The following is a 19,583-nucleotide window of genomic DNA, read 5'->3' as shown; positions in this document are numbered from 1 at the left end:
GGCAACATGGTTGTATCTGGCTGAGTGAAATGTCCAATTTTAATGGACGCATGGCTGGGTGCCCTTTAAAATTTGTCTAAATTCACATCTTCAGAAACATACGAGTCCTTTGTGGAGTTTTTTTTTTATGCTTGGAGGCTTTTTGGCACCAAGTCGTTTCACTGCAGCTGGCCATTTCCCTCATCTCAGGACAGACGCTGCTGTCACTAGATCAATTACCAGCATTCATTTTGTCTCGTGCTCTGACCCAATGGACTCCTTGTTCTCCCTCTGTTGACAGCCTGAGAAGGCTCCAGCCAAAGTGGCCGCTAGCCACTGACCCCTCCAGAGACAACCTCATTAGGGTAATTGCAAGGCTGGAAGCAGCCGAGACTGGGGCCCAATTACACCTGTCCTTGTCCAATTCAAGCAGGGCTTGAATTACCTGGATGGGTCAAGGATGGTAGTGTGCTCAGGTGAACAAAAGCTTTGCCTCTATTCTTGTGCCTCTCACAGACAGACATTGTTAATTATGCTTGTCATTGGGACATAATAAGGCTGATTTCTTTAAATGGCATCTTTCCTCAGCAGGGAAGCTGATGCATGGTCTGAGCACCAGCACCCAGCAGCCCAGGGACCCAGAGCAATGTGGAGGTAGAAGCAGCTTTTGGGGTTTTCCTCCTCAGGTGATCATGGAACACAGAAAAGTCAGTGCCTAGAGTGTTTTATGTGCTCTTACACAAGCCAGGAGTTAATGACAGCGGTGATAAAAGCATGGAAATGGGGGATTTTATTGTTTTCCCATGACAATAGTCAGGTTCTGAGTCCATTAGTTTAATTTTGTTTGAAGGAGATGGTCATTCAAAGTGTTGACATGAGTTGTAACGCCAATTTATGGACAAAAAGCAATGAGACCAAAACTTGGCCTTACATACTGTAATTGTCTTAATGAGGGACTTGGTTTCCCAAAGTTAAGAGTGAGCACAATCATACCTGGGAAATGTAATATTCTCAGCACTTTTGAAAAGAACTCTTGTGTTTAAATATTTAAATACACATTTATTAATCTTCAGTTCTCACACTTAGAAATTTTGGGAAAGTACTGAACTCAATATGGATGTCTATCGGTATTATTTTATTTATCATTATAATAAAAATTCAAATTTTCAATATTTAATGTGACAAAAAATGGCAGGTTTATGCACACACCATAAGCACATTTTTCTATTTTTTATGCAAGGTTGAGGGATGCCTTGTTTTGTTCCACCATATTTTATAGGCCAGGTTAAATGATTTCCAAAAATAAAATCAGGAAAATGTGAAGCAAAGTAAAATTTTTAGAGAAGATAGCATGTATACCAATCTGCAGAATTATGAGAAGTTTTGTGTTCAGTTTTTAAATTTAATTTGGATATTTTAATCAATATTATATAGGGCCTGTAATAAAAACTGATTATAAAATATTAATTGATAATTTACTAACAGAAAATAAGTTTTTGTGTCATAAAAGTTCAGACATCAAGAAAACAAGTACAAAATAATAATTAAAACAAAAGGTGTTTAGGACTCCTAATAAAATCATGCAAAAAATATGAAAATAAAAAGTATGAGTACTATTTTTAACAATATCTTGATTTTATAAATTCATTTATCAAGGAAAAAAATACCCTAATTTTTCCCACTTTTTTTCTCCCCCCACAAATCTGCCCTTGCCCAGTCACAAGGTTTCCAATATCACATTTGACATTATTTGAAAATTATCAGTAAGGAAAGTTATTGCAAAGGGTTAATTTTGATAACTTCCAATTTTCACCATGTCATTTCTTTATAAAATCAGACTAAGAAGTTCCAGCTAGACATGAAGAACAGACTAGTAACAAAATTGCAGGAGTTCCCTATTGCATGGGATTGGGATAGGATAGGATAGGATAGGATAGGATAGGATAGGATAGGATAGGATAGGATAGGATAGGATAGGATGGAACAGAACCCAACAATCCCTGCATGGATTTGGGATAATTAATATAACTAAAATGACCATCCGTGTACAGCAAAATTTAAAAGTGAATCTACAACTCTCAGCATGTGATTCTGGGTTGATAATACTTTTATTAGGACTAAATACTGCAGACACAAATCTGTGGAATATTGTTTCATCTTAGAACAACCTCTGGATAAAATGAGGGATTACTGAGGAGGAAAAGTTCCACATTTGCTGTCCTGGGGCAGACCTGTGTTAGTAACCCTTTCTCCATACTGAAATTTCTTTTTCTGTAAAGAGTCTGAAAAAAGCAGTCACGAATTTCAGTTCATTTTAGCACATATAAAGAAGGTAAAACATAATTTCCCAGGAAAAACCCTAGCAGTCTCAAGGAGGCAGCGTGAACCAGTGAGTTTCATCCCATTTCTAGCAATCTGATTCTGTGCTGGGTTTCATCACCAAGTGTTGGGATCTCTTCCAGCTTAGTCACAGCATTCCCCTGCCTTCTGTTTGATCAGATCTGGCCCTTAGTGTTAATAAGTGCTATTTTCCATGACACTGTTTTGCCTTGTGGAAACCAGTTGTGAAACCATTTTGCATCACTAATCCAAATAATAACCTCTTTTTAAAACTGTTAAGTTTTAATCTATCTGCTTTAAAATGGTACTTTGAAAGGAGAGGATTCCTCCTCATCTAAGATATGGCTTCAAACTAGGTGAAAACAATTTCTAGTTGCTATCAGGAGATAAGTATTTAGTCAATTTTGATGGACATAAGGTGAAATTAACACAACATAATGGAATTGAAGCAATAAATATAATAAACCAAGCATATATTGCTGGAAGTATGGTGTTAGCTCTTATTTCCTTCCTGAGATGAAGAATTCACTTTCTTGGAGTCCTGCTATGTCCCTGGCAGTGTCAGCACCAAGTCACAATGACAACAGCTGGAGGCTGTTAGAAAAAGTGGCAGACCCACAGGTGGAGGAGAAAAAAGAAGAAAAAGGAATATTTCTGGAAAAACTATTATAAGCCACTTCTATTCAAGATTAAAAAAACATAGCTTCATAAGAACCCACAGGATATTAATATATTAATGATAATGTCTTTTCACTTCACCCAAGGACTTAAATACACTTTATAAACACTATTTAAATGTCATCACTGATTTGGTGAAGCCATTATGAACCACAGCAGACATTTCCTGACTCTCCCTGGAGACTCTCTAGTTTTCTCTGCCTTCCCATGATACCCAACACACAGAGCAAGCAACATAAGCCCCTTAAACAAGATGGAAAAGGCACAGGGAATACGAGGGAAATTCACTCCATGAATGACACATATGCCAAGGTGGTGAGATGCAACACAAAGATTTTATTTATTCCTGACACAAAGAGAGTGGGACTTTTGATTATCCTTTTCTTGCCTTTAATTTTCAAATGTTATGTCAGCATTTTTCCTTTACAACCCTGGCATGTGATCCAGACCTCCCAAGTCTTTTTCATGAACAGATGATGTTCTTGATTGCATAACTGCTCATTCAAGATGCAGGGCAAACTCTTTGGAGCCACCACTTTGCACAACTTGTAAAAGAGTCATTGATTTTTGATATTTATATAACTGCTCTGAAGTAAAATGGAATTTATCATAAAGTTCATACAATAGAGAATATTGATTAGGAAAAAAAAAAGAAAATATCCATCTGAGAATGGTTTACAAATTAAGCCAAAAATTACAAATTATGTGATAAAAATCTAAGAATTTTTTCCAAAGCAAGCAGACATGATCAAAGAATCATAGAATGGCTTGGTTTGAAGGGACCTTAATGATCATCCAGTTCCAACACCCTGTTATGGGCAGGGACACTTTCCACTATCCCAGGTTGCTCCAAGCCCTGTCCAACCTGGCCTTGGACACTTCCAGAGATCCAGGGGCAGCCACAGCTTCTCTGGGCAGCCTGTACCATGGCCTCACCACCCTCACAAAAAATAATTTCTTTCTAATGTCCAATCTATACCTACTCTTTTTCAGCTTCAAGCCATCCACATGAGTCTGTAATACCTCAGATACATGGCTTCATCTCTTTCTGGTATTGGGGAAAAAGAAAAAAAAATAAAAAAAATAAAGAAATTAAAAAAAAAGAAAAATAAAAAGGTTTTTTTAAAATTATAACTCCCAATGCAGTTCATGCTTTTGCCAGTAATGGGATACAGATTGTCTCTCGTGCCTTTGATGCATCTATCAGGGCAGCATGGAGACATCTTATGCACAGATGGGAATTACAGTATCTGGGCCAGATCGAGAGCAAATTTTGCCATGTTAGAGTGTGTGTTTCAATTTGTGCTGGCAGAACTGAGATCAGAATCTGTCATGTGAGCATGGAAGTGAACACAACTCTGCTTCCCATTTAAAACAGCTTTCTCAAGTGGGATTAAGGGATTAGGTTTTGTGGTTGTCTTCCAGAAGCAATGTCACGGGGTGGTTTTACTACGGAAAGTCCTGGTGTTTCGCCAGTGCAAAATAAAGTCTGCTGGCAACAAGAATGCAAAATCATTGAGACAGAGGCTCAGCTCAGCTGCAACAGCCTGGCCTCAAAGTTACATGAGCTCTGACTCTCCTGCAGCGTAGATTAAAATTAGCTGGTGAATTTCTGAAATTCCCCTCTCTCTGCACTGTCCCTCTTCCAAGACTGCTGCTCCTCAGCAGGAGAGTCTGAAGCAGAGTATGAGCAACTGAAGCATGCATGCCAACATTGAAATGCACAGTTTAAGTGTATTTTAATAGACCAGACTGATTAACAAATTTCTATTATGGTCTCCATTGGGCCTAATGGTGTACTAATTCAGGAGGTACTTCACAAACTATTTAGACATCTTATTGCTAAATCCACAAGATGGGGGAGGGTGGGGGGCATGAAAACAATACTGACCTCAGCTATACAGTTTCAGGCAGCTGCCATGTGTGGGTGAGAGCCTTATCTCTGACACTACCATGGAGCCTGACCTCAGTGCAAGTGAGAATTCCAAACAGGGCAGAGGTGTTTGAGCATCCTTCCATTTACCAGACTGACCTCTCCAAAAGCTGGAAGCAGCAGAAGTTTGTCTAGCATTAGATGGAGTTTCTGAGGATATTTTTAATGTACAAATTCCATCCATCTTTACCAGGAAATTTCCTATTGAGTGGACAGGGATATGATTAAATTTGGTTAAACATGAGATGCTTTGGCCTGAAAAAGTCCTTCTGTCTCTTTTCATATCACCATTTGTTGATAGGGACAATTGCATTTTCCTATTTTGATTTGCAGGGTTGTAGACTAAAACCACCAAAATTAAAGTTAATAAAGTCTAATAAAGCTAATAAAGTCTAATCTTTATCTGAGAAAAATAATGCACTCCAAGGAGCACTTCTGCCTTGCAAGCTACTTCAAAACCCTTTAAATAATGTCAGGGATTTGGTCATCAGTGCTACCTCCACCAAGATTAACATTAATCACAAATAGTAACAACCTTACTCTGCTTCATTCTTAGGTCCACACATAACAATTTTCTCAGTTTGCCAAGAAATTGTCAGCATTCTCTTGGAAAGAGAGAAGCAACCTGTGAACCATTCCCTGGAAGTCCAAAACTCCACATTACTATCTGGAACTCTGATTCTCACCAAAAAAAAAAAGCCTAGGAATCCAGAAGCTCAGATGTGAAGCCAAATGTCAGATAGGAAACAGAGCTAGCTGCAGTGTGGAGATCTCTTGTGTCTAAACCCCCTTCAAATCTCTTTAATGCTCATAAATGTCAAATCTGGTGACCACAGCTCTTTGAGTGCTGGTTATCAGCCAGTTCTGTTTCTTAGAAGTCCTGGAGACATCCTAGCACAGCATTCAGGACTCTGTGTTCCTGCAAGGTGAGTTGATGGCATTTCTGTGCTGCTGCTTCACACGCCACAGGATGATGTACTCTCACAGTGCCTCCCTCCCTCTACAGCCCTCATTTTACCCCTGTGAGTGGCATTTGCAAGCCTGTGCCACTTGGGAATCACTGAGGTGTTCCCACCTCATTCCCAGGGTTTACCAGTCGCTCATTTGCATCCCCAGATTGCATCTCCTCTCCTGCCCTAGAGCTTTGCGTGCTGAGACAGTCAATGGCCAGCCCAGCTGCACATGCCCAGGGGCTTGCAAGAACACCAGAATGCTAACCCACACTTGGAAGATGATTGGGATCCCAAACTGAGGCCTGTTGGAAGGCAGACTGCTGAATTGCACATCCCTCCCATCTTTCATGGCCTGGGAGTCTCAGTGCTCAGCATGGCCTGGTACTCAAAGCTCAAGAGATCGGGACTAACTGCACTGGGTGATTTTTCAGATCTGAGTGCTGTTAAATTGATGACACTTCATAGGTCTCACTACAACAAAGTGTTTAAATATCTTGCATTTAAATATCTCTGAGAACATCAAATCCAGCTGTTGTCCCAGTAGTGCCAAGCCCACCAGTAAACCATGTCCTCAAGTGCCACATGTTCATGCCTTTTAAACACCTCCAGGGATGGTGACTCAACCACTTCCTTTATCAGCCTGTTCTACTGCACATTGGTCAGGGAAAATGGAGACCTGTTGCTTGAAGATGATTTGCAATATGCTTTGAAAATAAGAAAAAAAATACATAACAAACCCAAAACCTTGTCTAATGTGAAATCTGAGAAAGTGATGTGACACCATAGCTACCTGGCTTAATTTTCAAGAAAGAAAGAATGACAGTACAACAAAAAGCTTCCAAGACTCTTTTGAGGAAAGAAAAAATAATATAGCATAAGTGATATTAAGCACATATAAATCAGAGGTATAATTACTGCCTGGAAATCTGTCAGATAAATTTTATAGTGAAGCTTTATGAGACTTCCCCTTCAGGCAATGTTGAGACTGTGATACTCTTTTTATAACCATTCTCTGGGCTGCTCCATGGGTTTGCTTGTGACAGGCATATGGGGTTGATATAATTCTCACTGTCTCCTAATTAGCACCATTTCATTATCCAACACATTGCACATATCAGCTTCATTTGTAGTAGCATGTAGTATGTGACAGTTACTACCAATTTAAAATTATGATAAGTCACCAACAACATATTCTTCTTTGTAGTGTTATCACCCCCACATTGGTAAAATAGAGGGAGAAGAAAAAAAATCCCTCCATGTAAAACCACCATGCAGAGAGAGGTTTTACAGCCACACCAACCCCTCAAAATTTAGGCTCTTTAAGGACCACCCAATTCTTCCACTGGGTGCTGCTCAGTAAATCTTTTTAATAACACAACATGATTAAGTTATTCCCTGATTTTTCATCTCCAAAGATTTACAAAAAGTTACTCAGAGACACCTGTGTGGAAAAAACCATAACCTAATCCATCATGGTTTGATGTTTGCCCACAGGCAATTCTCTCCAGCTGAACTAATGGCACTGTGTCAGGTAAGAGTCGTATCTTCACACCACAGAACTATTTTGCCTTTGGGAACATAAGGATTAAAAAAATATATATATATTCCTAGTTGTTACCTTTGTAGCAATGTATTTATGCAACAGGTGATACTCTGAAGATGAGAAGCGATTCCACTGGAAAACCACAGTATGTTTAAGGAATGTCTCTCTCTTCTTGCAGTGGTGTTCTCTTCCAAATAGACAATTTTTGCAGACAGGACCTTTCTCCCAATGACCTACAAAGTCAGCTCTCACAAATTAAACTTCAGAACGTTTCATAATATATCAAAGAACCATGCGGAAATTGTGATCACATAGTTGTCTCGAACATGAAGTTGGTGCTCCTCAGGATGCTGAGGATAAAAAGAATGCTGCTGCAGAAATATTCTGAGCTCTTCTCTAGGTGTTTCTCCTAATCCTCCTCCTCTCCTTTAATGGCATAGTCACTTTTTCCCACCTGTCTTAAGTTTGTGTTAAACCATGACAAGTCAAGCTACATCACTTGCAAGAGCCAAGCCCTGTGTCTTCCTATAATTCTCAAAGGTTGTGAAATATTTTCCCAGAATGGTAGAGTAGATCAAGCAGTTCTCCATTTGCATTTTATTCCCTTGCATCAGTAGTTTTGGCCATTACTAAAGACCTAAAACTCTGGGGTTGGGTTTTGCTACATCTGGAAGTCTTTAGCAGGTCTTTCATACAGGTAACAGCTGATTCCTCTTTAATCCACCAAACCATTTAATGGTTAAATTTGGGGGGGGGGGGGGGTGTGTTTTGGTTTTTTTTTTCTCCAGTTTATTCTTTCATTACAGCTGTATTACCCCACCTTTGTCAAGCACAGGATTAAAGAAAAAGATGGGGCGGGAGGGCAAGTGGAAGTACATATGTAGAAGAAAAGCTTCAGCATCAAATGTGGTCCAAATATTTTTGGAAACAACCAAAAAACCAAATCATGTCAGATTCCAGGGGATGGATGAATGGATGGATGGATGGATGGATGGATGGATGGATGGATGGATGGATGGATGGATGGATGGATGAATAGTGTCAGGCTGCCATAGGCTCTGTGAGGAGCAAAGACCAATGCAAAGGTCCAGCTGCATATGGATGACAAACAGTTGTGTTTCTTTGCTTACATGAGCAAATATCCAGAAAAACAGCACCTAAATAAATGCTGGAAATTCAGCAGTGTTCAAATGCAGGATTGAAAACAGCTAATGGCAAAGCTACAGCTGGAGGGAAAAAAAAAATACTGTCTGCAACTGTGGTTACAGTTTAATTGCAAGCATCTACATGCATGCATTTTCACACCTGGATTGTTTCCCCACCCATTCTGGAGACCAGCCCTAAACTTCTCGCTGACGCACATGCAAGAAGAAAACAAGCTGCTTTGCAGTCTGTCCTAACGGAGAAAGTCTTCAGGCAAAGCGCTGGGATCTGGCAAGTCTACAAGAGGCAAACACACAAGCAAGGATTAGCCACATTGGTTTTGGCTTCCACGTCTTGCTCTCTTTTATTGGGAAAAAAAAAAAGCCTAAAACATTAAAACTGGCGAAGCAGGAGTGGAAAAAAAAAATATGGGTCTCTGTGAATCCAACACTCAGTCAAAACAGTAAGAACTCAGTAACAGTTCTTAAACAAAGAATGAATAAATTGTTTGATGGTTTTGGTGGTTTTACCAAAAGTTAAATTGCTGGGCTTTTTTTGTTGTTGTTGTTGTTTTTTTGGTTTTTTTTGTTTTTTTTTTAATTCTGCTGCTATATAAGCCTTAGAACTTTAAGATGGGGGCTTATTAGAGAATGTTTGCCCCAGTCCCATCTTGTACTTCAACACCTCCTGACAAAAGAGCAACTATGAGACCTGAGCTTCATTAAACCCTAGAGAAAAGGATGTTGCAGTGAGACCTAGGCCCAAACTGTGCAGATAAGGAAGCAAATTTTCTATTTTACACCCAGCAGACACCTCTGTAAATATGTAGCCTGTCATTCAGGAGACTGTAGAACACCAGCCCTTGCTTCCTACTTGCATCCACACAACTGAGTGTCCTAACAGTGAAATATCTGTATTTCACCTCTCACACATCTATAACTTGTTCTATATTTCCTGTTACCAGCTACACAAATGCCACTACTAGTTCCCATTGCATGTCTACATTGGATCTAATCTATGATGTCAGTGAGACCAGTCCTTGAGACTGCAAATCTCCAGGAGAGAGACAGAAATGTTTGGGAATGACCTATAAAAGCAAGTTCTAGTGGTGAGGGCAGCATTGCACCACACCAGTCCTGAAGCCACTGGTGGTTTTGGGACAGACCAGTGACTCCCTGAAAACACCTCTGGTTCAGAAGGAAGCCTCTAAAGCTCACTTTTCTGCACAATAGATGCAGATGGAGGTGATATTACTGCTTTCCTATGTCACCCCTACAACTGCCTAGAAAAGAGTAATAAAGAAAATTAACCAAACTGGAAGAGGAGTGGTTTTGTTATGTTGCATTTCTTAGAATACAGCACTGCCTGTCCAGTGTGGCAGCTCCCTGTGCAAGCTCCTTTCTGATCTCAAACATCTGCTCTCTGCCTGAAAAAAACCCACAGGGAGGGAGGGGGGAAGGAGAGGGAAGGGAAAGGAACAAAAAAAAAAAAAAACAGCAAAATCAAAATGTTTTGAGAGCAGCTACCCTATTCTCCTAGGAACCAAATGTCAGTGGGCTGAATAGGTCTCCTAATGGGTATGAGCACATGCCAGTGATCACAGACAATCACACTAAATTTCCCTTAGCAATATCCAACAGACCAAACTGTGATCAGTGAAAACTGAGCCCTTAGGGACTCACTTGTAGCCCATTCAAAAATGTATATGCCCTCAAGGGAAGATTTGCCTTGTTTTCCTGAGGAAATTAAATAGACTCTTTATAGAATTAGCAAAAAATCATCAGGGGTTCAGATTTCCCATAGTCTTTCACGAGTTGTGGTTTAATAGCAGACTTTAAGTTAATGTATATCAGATACATGCAGTTTGATTTTCCTTTCACTTACACTAAAAAAAATACATGGATTTGAATGAGCTATTCATCGTTTCCACTTTAAGGGAGAGAACAAGAGTCACAGTGGCCAAAAATCTTTCTGAAGAAGAATTTCAAAAATTTTATATTTGTTGTCCGTGACAGTCATATAGATCACAGCACAAGGAATACATTGCTTGATATTTTCAAACCATTTGCAAGCAGCATTAGATCAGAATCAGAGGTAATTATTAATAAATTTTTTGTTAGCCAAAAAGATGTTTTGTCTGCTTTCTAGCAATTTTTTAAAATTCTAAGGTAGGGGAAGACCTCTATTTCCTTAAAAATTAAAAATAAATCCAAGTACATAGAGAGGCATTATTTTTAAATTGTGCAAAAATAATTAAAGTCTTCTGAAGCTGAGTATTCTATCTGCTACTGCTAAACATCTTTTGGCAGAAATATCTGCACTGGCTCAGGATTTCTGTTTCCAGTGTCCAGATGTAACCTGGGAAAACTGAGCCTCCCAGTGTTTTGTTCCACAGACTGTATTGTGGCAGATTGGAGGGACCAGGGAGATCACAACTCTTATCTCTTCTTTTCCCTTCTACCCATCACATCACACTAAAATACACGTCTGTCATTCTGGTAAAGCTTGTTCTCCATTGTAAAACGTTCCAGGAGGATTTGTTGTGCCTCTTGCACTTTGGACAAACTTGGATTTATGCCTTCTGCTCTCAGTACAACAAGTTTACAGTTTGCAGCCCTGGTAGTGTGAACCAAAACTCTTCTGTTCAGGTGTCCCGTGATTTAATGTCATCTTGAGAAGATGAAGTCAAGAACACCAACGTTTGACAGCTCCTTGTTCAGCGGAGGTGAAATAAGCAATGAACACCAGTCACAAGAAGCAGTCTCAAACAGTCTCTGTTTCTTTAAACTGGCAGAGGTCAGATTTAGATCACGTATTAGGAAGAAATTCTTCACTGTGAGGGTTGTGAGGTCCTAGCATGGGTGCCCAAAGAAATTGTGGATGCTTCATCCCTGGAAATGTTCAAGTCCAGGCTGGACAGATCTTTGAGCAACCTGGTCTAGTGGAAGGTATCCCTGCCCAAGGCAGGAGGGCTGGAACCAAATGATCTTTAAGGTCTCTTCCAATTCAAACCATTCTGTAATTCAAATAATCACTCTATTTTGTAATGTATAAATAAAGTACCTAGGTTGAAACAAATGAGCAAGACATTAGATGCACTTTCTTGCCTCAGTTTCCTCAAATATTCTCATGCAAAACCTCTTGTCCAATGAAAACATCCAATTTCACCCAGCTCTCTCATTCTCTCCCATTAAGCCCTCAGAGGTTTTTAGTACTCTTTGCAATGGACAGATAAAAAATGCTCCACTTTTTTCCAGCACTTCGCTAACCAATTCATATCCCTGGATAGATGGTGTTGAGGGCTTTATGAAAATAAGAGATTTTTTTTCCCTAAAAACTTCTGGAATCAGCATCCAAGAAATCTTGTCACTTAAGAGACTTTTGGTCTTAATTCTCCAACAAGAGTTCAGCTGTGCCTCAAGCTCACCCCACTCGGGAGGGTGCTGCCTCTCAAACATATGCAGAGAACATCCCAGATTTTTACTAGTGATAATTTTCCTGCCAGCTCTTTTCCTGCTTTCCAAATCACTGTGAGGATAATTTGCCCTTTTCCTTTCAGTCCCTCTCTCAGGAATACACCGCACTGTGGAGCAAATCACGTTCACCTGTAATATAAAGGAGAAGGGATGTAGCTAATAAAGAACAAGGCAATTCAAACTTTTTTCCTGAGCCCTCAGGAGGAATACCCAGGTGTGCTGAGGAAGATATGCTTGGAAAAAAAGAAAAGAGCCATTCTGCAGTCAATCTAAAAGCACTAGGCCTCCTTTCATGAATTGATTTACCCACTGGGTGACATATTGGCAATTTTCTGTTACCTACCCAGTGATATGACTAAGTAGATGAAGCTTAAAGGCAGGTCAGATAAAAAGACTTTAATCTAACAAAGGCAGCCTGAATTTCACATGTCAAGGAAGATGATTTAGCAGGGAATAGCAGCCTAAACGTGATCCTGAATCAAGGTGGAGAATCCATAATTAATGTTATACTGCAGAAATGTTTACTCAAAAACAGAATGACAAAAAAAGGGCTCAATTCATCTGTCCTAGAAAAGGTCCCAATTCAGCAAAATACATCTCTACGGTCTTTTTGTTAAACATGTGCTTCAATCTGGAGCTGCATGAGAAGGAATTCCTTTGAATCCATCTCTTTACAACCACTGCAAAAAGAGTAAAAATCAGTCATGACAAGTTTTACAGGACACAGTGCTGCAGGAATTTGATGTATACATTCAACCAGTTAGACCTGGCAGAAATGTTTTTTGGAGAATTAATTAAAATTCTTTTCTCTGAGGAAGGAAAAATATTTTGGGAAAAGCAGAAATATCATATGCAAGTGACATAAGACTTGTTCAAGTGTTTTCAGCCCCAAGGGGTAAAATGCCTAAAGGAGCGGTTGGTCCTTGAATAATTTATTTATCTTGCAGCTACGCTTCACCGTTTTTCCTACCAGGGTTAGTTGAATTTCCTGAACAGCAGCCCAAAATGGAACCTCAAGTTACTAAACAACACCAGGGGCAGAGGAAGGCTGTATTTTACTGCTCAGAGTGTTTTATTTGTCCGTGCCATTTTGATGATTTCTCTCTTTTCTAGAGGAAGATGTCCCTGCCACAGTAGGGAAGTTGGAGCTGGATGATTTTTACAGTCCCTTCCAAACCAAATCATTCTGTGATTCTGTGATTCTCCTTGAAAATTAAAAGTGAGCAGCTGCTGGGTGCTTAGTCCTTGCATGCTAATGAAACAGTCACTGTCTGTAGCCCCTCAAATATACAGAGGGCTCAGCATCTTGCAGCAGGTACAGGGTGAAGTCTCACTGGTGAGGAGTGGCTCAGGATGAGCTGAATGGCTTTAGGATGACTTGTTGCTGGATAGCCACAAAGATACTTTTTGTCCTTTTTCCTAGGAAGCCTTGAGGTTGCTCCAAATAGAGACTCAGGGTTGTTGAGGACTAAAAGGCTGTGTAACCTTTACTTCTCACCTCCTGCTACTCATCCTTTTACTCTACACATCTGTTTAACCAGGGACCATCTCCCATCCCTTACTGGCAACAACCTTAGCACAAGGCAACCTTCAGATTGCCTCCCAATTAACAACCTTCTTAAATTGAAGCAATCCAACCTGAAGAGACAGCAGTCTTGAGGTCAAGTACTCTGACCTGAAAACCTGTGAGCGCCCACGTTGCAGCCGGGAGCCTGCTGGAGGCTGCTCATTGCCATGAGACCCAAAAAAAAAAAAAAAAAAACCAACACCAAATAGAAATTCTGGAGAAGACCCTTGATTAATTATCCACATTATTCAATATTTTAACCCACCCTGACAGCCCTTCCCACTCTGCCTTGCAGGAGGAATACAATTTCCAAAATGCCTAGAGCTAATGGCAATGGGGAAACCACACACAGACCCAAGTGCTGACAAGAGCAGAAAATGTTTCTCCATTCAGCACCTTTGACTTCAGAAATGCTCTAGCCAACATGCACAATGTGGGTTCAAATCAGATCCTTTGCATTTATCTCCTGATTAAGGATTTCCTCTGCTCTTTACCCTGATGGAGTGGTAAGGTTCATGACTGCCACCTGAACAGAGAGGGTTTGTTCTTAGCTTTCCCCACCTTGCTAGTGCACAACTCTCTCCCAGTGTCATCCACACATTTATAAGAATTCTGCTGTGAGACTGTGAGTCACAGCTGGGATTTAGCATGAAACAAACCTCTAGACTCTGAGGCATCTTGGAGGAAGCTCATGGTTGGAATCATAGAATAATTAAGGTTGGAAAAGTCCTCTCAGGTCTTTGAGTCCAACAACTGACCTAACACTGGACTGTGAGTAAGATAGATATTGTGATATGTAGAATTAGTGGGGGTTTGTAAAGGAGAAATGCTCTCTGTTTTATTAGGTCTAGATTCTCAAATTCCAAATGTCACTTTGGTACTGAGACTCCGGGACATGTGGTATTGAAGCTGGCATCCCCACTTGGCTGGTCCAGGATAACTTGACCTTGAGCTGAAATCCACGGTGGTTTGGTAAATCTCATAGCTGATTAGCAATTCCCAGCAGTTTCCAGCCTCTTTTTCCCTTCTTCAAAACTTTGCCACTGTGAAAATCTGGCTGAGTTTGCCTTCCAACATGATGCAGTGCTGGGGCAGCAGCATCCTGAGGAGGTGAATGATTCCTGCAGCAGGACTGGGAACATCCAAAAACTCATGTGACGTAAGAACTAACATATTTGTTCCAAGGTAAACCATGAAGACTCATCCTTACATTCTTTTACCATAAAGCAAGCATTAAAAAATGTGGAGTGATGGGCTGAAAAGGGTCTTCCTGACTTGTCCTTTACTACAGAGAGGTTTTAGCCTCTGATTTTGGATGACAGCTCTACCCTTAAGAATAAAAATGCAAATGCGCAAAACAAACAAACAAACAAAAAAACCCCACACTTTTGCAGTTTTAATTACCACCAAGTTTGCCCTAAACCAGAGGAAATTGAGGCTTTTGGAGCTATTCTAATGACATTAAACTTAAACTCCAGCTCACTGAAGAATTTGATACAGCTGGTTGGTTGCTGACTGTTCTTGCTAAGGTTATTAGCCAATAAAACAATCAAAATCTTATACTGAAACAAGCATTAGCAAACTTATCTCTTCCCCATATTCTGGGATAGGATAGATTCACTTCCTTACATGTAAATGCACCTTAATAAATAGAAGACTGTATCAATTTTTTTTGTGGGAAAATTTAATTTCTTATATGCTTAATTTTTTGTGACTATCTCCATGTGAAATAAAAGCTCACAAAACCTCAAGACCTGGAAAGTTTTAGTGTTGTCAAAAACAACACAAAGTACATAGGAAGTTGAATTAAATAAAAGGTGAAATAAATTAGTATAAAAATATAAAGTAAAAAACTAAGTGGAAATAAAATAAAATAAAATAAAATAAAATAAAATAAAATAAAATAAAATAAAATAAAATAAAATAAAATAAAATAAAATAAAATAAAATAAAATAAAATAAAATAATAAATAAAATATTCATGGGTAAGTAGAAAGTGGGAGGGAGAGGAAGAGATTTGGCTTTGCAGCAAAGCTGCTTGCCTGAAGATGTAAGAACATTTTCCCAGTGAGCTCAGCATTCAAAGCCAGGCAGCCAGAACACGCTTCACAAGAGAGAACCTCCTGTGAACTCCTCACCTTTGTAAGGTAAGTCAGTGTTCACAAGGAAATACCCCACCACACCATTCCCTTTGATGTTTTCACTCTGCAGAAGGGAAGGGTGGTCTTTTTAAAGAATTCACAATAGAGAGAGAAGGGGAAGAGGAAGCCCTTTGAAGAGAGCAGAGAGCCTCCTCTCGTTTTGCTGCAAACTACAAGCCACCCCTTTTCCTTTGTGCCTTGCACAAAAGAGGGTTTGCAAGCCCACTTCCCCCTCAAGCAGACACAATTTCTGTGAGTACCATACCGAGGGGAGGTGGCTTTCCAACACACAGAACACACAGAGGGGAAGGAACTGTATGGCTTCACACTTCAACCATGAAACAAACCTCTTGAAAAACTTCTGTGTCAAGTTGTAAGGCCTGGTGGGTCTTCTTGTGTCTTCAGGATGAGCTGCAAGAGCATGCTCATCATCCACAGGTGAAGGTCTCAAGAAATCCTGTGTCCCTATTCTCTTCCTTCTATCAGGATAGAGTTAATACTTCAGTCTGGATAATGGCAGGAAGGCCGAAGATCTGCTGGACTTAAAACCACTTAAAGTCATAAAAACCATTCCATGAGAATGCAAATAAAGGGAAGACCAGGGAACTGTAAACTGGTCAGTCTTACCTCAGGCCCTGGAAGGGTCTGGGAGCACATCTTGGTGTCCACTTCCACTCTACTGAAAGACAAGAAGCAATCTTAAACAGTCTACAAGAATTTGTCTAGGACAAATCATTGCTAACCAACCTGACTGCCTTTTGTAATTAATTGACTGGCTGTAGGAGCCAGGATGGAGCAGCAGATGCTACATATCTTTATAAGGATTTTGTTACCCACAGCATTATAATTAGGAAGCTGGAGAAGGAATAAACTAACAAACAAGTAGATACTGAGTACAAATGGTTGTCAAATGCACCTCAATGTCCATCTAACACCTGGAAATGAACATATTACAAATAGCCTGACAACCTGAACAGTAGATCTTCAAGCCAGGCAGGTTGTTAAAGACTTGAAGACCAGGGCAGCAGAGACTTCATGAAGTACAGAAAATATAGTATAATTTCTGCACCTAGAGTTGAAATAACTCCATGAACAAGTAGAATAAGGGGACAGGCTAAATAACAACCCAGCTTCAAAGAGGACAACAAACTGAATGTGTGATAACAATGAATATAATTTTTTTGCTGGATTACATTAGGAGGAGTGTGACCAGCAGGTTACATCCCAGAAAGACTGTAAAATCTCCATTCTTGGAGGTTTTCAAGACTCATCTAGATAAATCCATGGTTGGCCTGCTTTGGTGCTGGAAATGTGTCATCTCCAGGACAGAGACTGGAGTGCTGACCTCCAGAAATCCCCTCCAAACAGCTCTTCCATGGTCCCTGAAAGGACACCACAAAGATCCACTAGCAATGAGGAATTTGGATCACTTTGTGTTTCAATGCAAGAAAGCTCAGCAAATTCTACACAGATCAACTTGCTAAAACCCACTGCACATTCTCCCTTAGACATTTCTGGGTTTTGCCACAGTCAAGATCTTTTCTTGTACTTGCTAATCAGTCCAAACATTGACATTTGAAAGCACTTTCAACTGACTAGACATGGCTTTTGTGGCTGGAGCCTTGGCCAAGGGAGTGGGAGATGAGCCTGCCAACAGGCTCGTGTGCCAACGCCTTTTGTGCACAGCAAGTCTCATGCTCACAGAGATGCTCTGGGTGTCTAGACAGCACCTCCACTGTACTTGCAGCATCCATGGTACCTTGTCTCAGCACGAGAAAGAGAAAGGGGGTGGGGGAAAGAAAGTTTATGCAGATGAAAGGGCTTCCAAAGTTAAGGCTGATTAATTCTGAAAGCAGGCAGGTACCCGTGGGCGATTTGCAGCCGAGAGCCTGATGAACAGTGTGTGCCTCTGCATGCAAGAGGAGTCAGAAACATGCCAGACATCCTCTCAGACCATTCCATAGTTCTGTGAGACAATGGCAATGCATCCAGGCTTTGCCTGGCCCGCATTTTTCATGCTGAAATTCCATTGTTCCCATGAGTTGCACCTGTGACCAGAAGCATGAGCATCTTAACATCCAGCAGGCAGAAAATACCTGCTCCAGGGAAACAGGAGAGTCAGCAGAAGATATCCTCAGCTTCCACCAAACAGACTGGGTTTATAGACCTACAGAAGTGATGGAAGGGAAAAGCTTTGAACAAACACTAGGGCCCAAGTAGAGGAAAGATAATGTGATTGCAGTTCTGTCGGTTAATGGACATAAGGCAAATCAGGAGCTGTGTGCTTTATAACAGCATTCCAAAAACGTGTATATGTAGAGCAAGACTTGAGGTTTTTCTTCTTTTGTCTTTCACTTTTTTTTTTTTTAATACTGCAACACATATTAGGCTACATCAGTTCTAGAGTAAGTATGCAGATAGAAAACAACTCCACTGCAACACTGCTTACTATAAAATTAAGATTGCAGGGAGATGACATATCTGGTTCTCTCTTCCTTCCCAGATATCCCCAGTATTTTGCTTTCCATCAGAAAAGAAGCAAACAACAGTATCTAGACTTAGAAAATATTCTCTCTTTGTTGTTTTCTTGGATTTTTTAATCATTAGCTGGGCTATATTTTGTAATTTTTCATTGACAATTAAAAAGAAAAAACAAAATAAGAAAGCAGCTTCTGGTTCCAAACACTTGACCTTCAGAAATGCAGCTATGTCCCCTTTAATCAAAAAAAAAAAAAAAAAAAAGGAAAAAAATCCTCTCTCACTGGTATTACAGTATTTCACTCATAAAGTCATTGAAAAGGTTGTCTTCAGAGAACTTAATACCAAGTTATGAGATATTTTTGGCACAAGGACAAGGTAAGATATTGCCAGACAAAGAAAACACTTATAATTCAGTTAATGGCTGGCAAAGTTATACCCTTCTGCTACTAATTAATTTTCCATATTTCCAGCCAAACAAACGCAAAGAATGTATGATCACCTGGGAGAGCAGCCTGCAAAGTGTTAAATCATCATTAACTCAACCACTCGTCTCACCCTGGCTGCTGCATTTGTCATCACCGACAGAGGCTGGGTGTGGATCCGGCTAGAAGGAAGGAAAAGGATTGCCAGGCATGGAAGCTGCAAGACCCAGCTCTGGTTTTTGGGACACGTTTGTGTTTGTTGGAGCCCAGCTGGGACCCAGCCAGCTCCAGAGGGACGGGAACGTGTCAGCGAGTGGGTGATGTGATTTACAGGAGCGTGCAGCCACCTGCACGTGCTGTCACAGCAGGCACACACAGGCTTAGGAGAAGGGATGTGACCATGCTGGAAGGAAACCACCTGCAGCAGGGAATGGTTTGGTGCTCTTTACTTGGCCTCCCCAGAGCAGCAGGGAGAACAAAGCAAGAGATCTAAGTTCTCTGGGCCACGATGTGTTTCCTGGTGTTTTCCTCACTCAGGCAGGAGTTCAGCACTAAGTGGGGAATTAGTGCACCAATAAAACTAAATTTTCCAGTACTTTAGTCCAGATTCTGAGATTACTTCTTTTACACAAGAGTCATTCCATTGTGGAAAATTACTGGTGATCCAGTTCATCGACATTTTGCATCAATCCTGATATTCCAGGGCAGGCATAGACTGCATGCACTACCAAAAAACAAGGGGAATTATGGCTGAGGATAGTTGACTTGCATTATGTCAACCCAAAAACATTTCCTATGTGGTTTTAGGTGAAATAAGAAATAAAAATTATCTCAATCTAAAGCAAAGAACGCATTTCACATTCAAGTTTTTTTGCAAAAATCACTGTGGCATGAATTTCAAAACAGGTGTTTTACAAACATTTTTTT

Source organism: Passer domesticus, chromosome 5 (assembly GCF_036417665.1).
Source record: "Passer domesticus isolate bPasDom1 chromosome 5, bPasDom1.hap1, whole genome shotgun sequence".
NCBI lineage: Eukaryota > Metazoa > Chordata > Aves > Passeriformes > Passeridae > Passer > Passer domesticus.
This window is presented reverse-complemented; position numbering follows the sequence as displayed.